This window comes from Pinus tabuliformis, chromosome 1_1, assembly GCF_031772625.1.
Source record: "Pinus tabuliformis cultivar Carrire ecotype Pingquan chromosome 1_1, CPIR1, whole genome shotgun sequence".
In the NCBI taxonomy this organism is placed as follows: Eukaryota; Viridiplantae; Streptophyta; class Pinopsida; order Pinales; family Pinaceae; genus Pinus; species Pinus tabuliformis.
In genome coordinates, this window is record NC_142297.1 from 436,165,529 (window position 1) to 436,171,513 (window position 5,985).

Below are 5,985 nucleotides of genomic sequence, written 5' to 3' on the forward strand. Positions count from 1 at the left end.
CTTCTTCTTCATCAAAACCTGAGCATGACCGCTCCTTTTTTCTATGGGCTTATTTGCCTTGAAAGTTGCCTCTCTACTTGTTGCCTTTCCTTTTGGAATTCTCATCTCATACATTGTTAAAGAGTTGCATAGTTGATCTCCGTTCAAGGCATCAAAGTTTGTTGTTTCTTCTATAGTTGAAACCTTAGGATTGAATTTAGAAAGTAATGACCACAAAATTTTCTGAACAATTACACTTTCATTGATTGTTTCAGCTAGACCCAGCATGATATTCACAACTTCAACAAACCTTAGAAATAATTTAGCTACATCTTCATCTTCATTCATTTTTGTTGAAAACAACAACAAGAAATGATAAAAATAGAATCCAGAATATTCTAATTTTAATTTTTCCTTGAATTAAAATTCAAATTTAGTCTCACCAGCTGCTTGAAAAATAATTAATTAATTCATCTTGAGTTAAATTAGTTGGAGAAATTCAAGATAGAAGTCTTTGTGAAGTCATGCAACAGTTATCCCTTAAATTAAGGAGATTATCCCTTAATTAAGGAGATTATCCCTTAATTAAGGAGATAATGATGAGTTATATTTTAGTTGTAATTAGTTAGCTCAGTTAACTTAGTTATGTCTAGTTAAATTAGTTCCAAACAGTTTGAGAAACTAATTGTGAGTTCAGTAAGTTAATGTCTGCATGCATCAAACTAGTGTACTCCAGATAACTGAAGATTCTCTCATCAGTAACTCATGCATGGCTATTCAGAGAAAGACCCAGTTGAGATTAAAGACAGAGACACTGTACTATCAGTTGCATGTGTTTTCCTATAAAGGAAACTCATCCATGTAGTCAAGGAGAGGTTCCTTGAGGATTGCGCAGTTTTACAGGGTGTGAGATTAGTGTGAGTGATTAGTGTTACACTTGGTAACAATAGGATCACCCAGGAGAAACAACGCAAGGAAATATGAGGCTTGGAAGGCAGAGGAGAAGGTTTGTGAGAAGCCTTGTTTGCCTGTGAGCATCCAGGACGATTGTACTAAGAGCTGGCTAGCTGTGAGAGCTAAATCTTTGTGTAATATTGATGTATTTCCACCTTCTATGATAATACAGATAGTGGGGTTTTTAGCTAAGGCTTTCCCTAGAGTATTCTTCTGTGTTTCATGTGCATTGATTCTGCTTCTAGTTATATGTGTTCAGCTTGATCTTTCTCAAATCTATTAAGCTTCCATAAGTTTGATTGTAGAAGTAGATCAAGTATTTTTCTTTAGTTATATTGCATTATCTAGTTAATCTATAGTTAGAATTTCTACAATTTTTAATGTTTCAAGCTGAGTTCTATACACTTTTAATTTGGCCATATTCACCTTTTTATCTCCTTCATGAATATTTTCTAATTTATCCCAAATAACTATAGTTGTCTCACAATGCATTACTTTGATAAATTCATACTCACATAGACCGCTGAGAAGTGCATTCATAGCTTTTGCATTAGCTACAAAATTCAGTTTGGCATCTTTATCACTAGTTGTTTCCTTTGGTTCTTCATACCCCACCAATACAACATACTAGACTTCTACTCCTAGAGACATTAAATATGTCTTCGTTCTTGCTTTCCAGAAGGCATATATTGTACTAGTAAATAGAGGTGCCTTATTTTTTGAAAATCCTTCTTGGCTAGCCATTTTACTTACTTAGGACCTCCTTTCAGTTGTTAGACTACTACAGAAGGAATTGGCTCTGATACCATTTGATATTTAAGAAGGGAATTTACTAAGATGGGGGTGAATCAGTAATCTATTTCTTTATTTCTACTCAACTTATCTTATTCTTATGCAGTTAATGATTTATGTCTGTGCTCAATATTTATTGTATTTATTTTTCATATTTCAAGGAGAATAGTTTGTTGATATGTTTATCAAGACTACATTGCATTCATACAAAATGCAAGAATAAAACACATGAAGACACCAGATATAAGTGTAAACCCCAAAGAAAGAAAACCATGAACTTTTATGCTGAAAGTTATGTGAAGGTAAGTTGCTACTCCTTTTTACATCGTATTTTTTGTAGGCTCCTACCTACAAGAGGCTCCTACCTCAATGGAAGCTTCAACTCCTACTAGTGTTTTGCAGGCTACAATCCACAGAAGGCTCCTACCTCAACATGATACAACATATTCTTTTTCAACCTACGACATAGAAAAAAAAGAAATTTCTCAATTCATAAGTGTTTGTTACCTCATAACCAATTATGCTATCAAGTTTTATGTTGAACTTCTCCTACTCTTTACACTTATTCTCTTCTTCTACTACTCATCATTTTATGATGCAGACCACTTCCATACATTGGAAAAAAGGAACATTGTTCCATTCCACATTATCTATTTTATAAACAAGCCTTCTTCGTTGTTTGTATTCTTTGGAGGAATATGACATGAAACATAGTCTCTTGGACTTCCAAAACTGCTCACAAGATTTTCCTTTCATTTTCAATTTAGAAACTTGTTTGTAAAAATAAATAGAGCTGAATTAACACCTCATTCAGAAATAAATACAAGAGATAAATCGGATTTGGATTATATCCAGTTTCTGTTCAAACAATTATATGTATTCCAAATTTTGTCTCAATGTTTAGCTTTCACAATGATTATCATAGCCTTTGCACTTCACATCACTTTCATCCTTTTATATTCAAAATAAATTATCATCAATGAGCATAGTAACATTAATAACATTTATCAAAATTAATCAAACAATATAACTTGAAATCAATGCCAACATTGCCAACACATGAGACACATTCTTCAATATGATCTCTCCAACAGTAAATGGAAAAGAAATGAATTGTCTTGTCTTTTTGGTTTCAAATATAATCATCCAGTCATGATATTTCCTACAGATTTCAGCAAGAAAGTACCTATCTATAACATATTTTGGAAAAAGCAACAACTTACCTTGAAATCCATAAATTCGAATTAACATATTACTTTATCTTTCTTCATGGATACCTTTTCCCCATATGAAAACCTTTTCTTGTGCAAATATTTGATGTGGCACTTGTCTAACTATCATGCAATTGACTTGTTTTACAAAGAAATATTGAACTAGACAAAAGTTTAAAGAAGAATTATGATTCCATAGTATAAGATACCAGAATTGCATTAGTTCTTTATTCACATTTAATTTAGGATTATAAAACAAACCGTGAAAAACATGGCTGGAAACCAAAGTCACTATGAGATATAACATCATGAAGAACCTATTGGTCTTGAATAAATTGTCTAAATGAGAAGCTAATTCATTAGAAATGATATCAGGCTGGTCAAATATACAATCCTTTTGGTATGTGTGATAAATCATATAGAGAACAAATTTTGGAACATTTGTTGCAATTTCTTGACCCATGATGTAGAGAAAGAGCCAAAAAGAGTCCCTAAATGGTTTTTTAAACAAAGAAACATCTAGGACAAAAATATTGTAAGGAACTTAGTAACTTGGCGAAACAAGATCTCGAATAATGTTAGCTTCACCTGCTTCTGATGTCACAAAACTATTTGCTTCAGACAATTTCAAGTGCATATTAGGTGTTGGTAACATGAATATCCATTTGAATGTCTTTGAATTTAGAGGAATCGTTTTAGAAGGTAGCACAATTGTTCTTGAATCAAAATTTTTTACGAACAAATAAATAATTTCCCTGAAATCAAAAACTTCTAACACAAATGGTAGCATTCGCCAATCCACTAGTCCAAATCTGGTTTTTGTTTTTCTCTTCCATCAACAAATTCACGTAATGCTCATATGAAATTGATTGTTGAGAAATATAGGGGCAACTATATTAGATTATTTCTCTTCTTTTGATAACTACTTATGACATATTTTTACTTGACTTGATTATCTTCTTCTTTCACTTGATTATAATTAGTGTTCTTATCATCAAACAACAACCAAACAATAAATAATAATGAGACAAGAGGAAAAAAGATATAGGCTATTAGCCAGGGCCAAAACCTCTCCTCTTTAGAGGAAAATCCACAAGAACTCTTCTCTTCTTAAAAACTCCAAATGAAAAATTCCAAGACCTATGAGCATTGACCAAGACCCCTCCAACACCAAGTCAAAACTCCTTGAAGAAATTACTTCTCATGGAGTCAACCCAAGTCAAACTTGCCTTATGAAAATAATAACTTCTCCCTTGACCAAGATTTTGGACCTACAACAAACTGTAATTTTCAACCTGCAATTTTTGGTCTCCTGTAATGACTACTACTACACAGGTGTGAGAGTTTTAGGGAACAATAAAGAGGATTCTCTCCTTCACATTTCTTGGACTCTTCTTCTCATGAATTTGACTTGCAATATTGATCTTTTAATGTTGTATTTCAACTTCTTTTTATGTCTTCAATTTTTCACTTTGGAAACCCTAGCTACATTCCACACATGTGAGAGATATTAGCCCAAGAACAATATTCTTCACTTTGTTTTTTATCCTCCTTGGATTCTCCTATTCTTTGTTCCTTTTAGGTATTTTTTTTCTTGATAGATAAAATTTCTTGTGAACTGGATTTATGCTATGTAAATGAGGTCGATGCATCCTTATATATAGTCTTCCTTGGAGGTCGAATAGTTGTCCATAAGGCCGACTTGATGCTACTTGTAGGCCGACTTGTTCTTTGAATGATGAATAGGTCTTGGAGGGTCTATTTGACACTTATGAATTTACATAAATTTTGCTTTACAATATGTAACATGCCCAAAAGGATCTTCCATACATGAAAGTGACTTAATTGACTTGTAGACTCAATGACAACTCCTAGAAGCACTCAATGGGTGCTTGACCTATAAATAAATTTACCTTGAACATGAAACGCATGCCTCAAGAATAAAAATAATAATTTTATTTTTTTATATTTACATCAAATACATAAAATCATGATTACATATGTCATTATGAATACCAAACCTAATTACATATTTCAACACTCCCTCTCAACTAGGAAGGTATTCATAATCAATACAAGGTACTTGGACATTCTCAAATTGAATAATTATCGTAAGAAGAGTCAGATTAGTAAGCCATATCATAAGTTTTCTTATTAGCTTATATTAGAGAATCTCATCATACAACCAATAATTGTCACATAGCATGGCCTTTTCTAACAACTCTATCTCTCCACAAGATAAGAGAACAATGTTGGTGAGACCAATGACTGATAGAAACCATCATCATTGTCTCTCAAGGCACATACCCCACCAAGGTATTCAAAGGGTATGTCCTTTTAAGAAAATTCCTATCTTGGAATAACACATCCTCAAGGAATTTCCTCTTCAACTACTCTTGCATATTGGATGCCCTACCACATCCTCAAATATTATCAAAACCAATCTCATATTATTACCCAATCCTCGATTCTTTCTTCATAACGTGAAGATAATAATGATGTGTCTATATCTCCCTCTCAACTAGGGAAGATATACTCATTCCTATAAAAGGAATATAGCCAAGCTCCCTCTTACCCAGGGACTTGTCCAAGCTCCCTCTTAACTAGGTACTTGTTACCAAAAACCAATATCTGCTCTTTGGTAGATATCATGGTACTATCAGCTGCTTGTAGGGGTCCTATTTTTGATGTCACGAACTTAATCTTCTTCATTATGGAGCCTTCAACTTCTATATTTTATTTGTGAGGAATAGACTATCTATCACTTTCCTTTCAAAAAACCATAGTGTTGAACCAATAGTCGTGTCATAGGAAAGTGATATTCCAGTCCACATCTGACTTTTATTCACATAGATACTTCTTCCAAGTCATGTTTCTTTCAGGATATTCCATTCATTCCCATGAGTAATATTTGTAGGTGACATATACAACTTTATTTTGGTAGCCCTATTTCAACCCAACCAAATGTTAAAAAAAAATGAACATCAAATAAAATTTACCTTTTATGATGCCTTTTTCATCATGACATATTCTTCTCGCAACATCAACA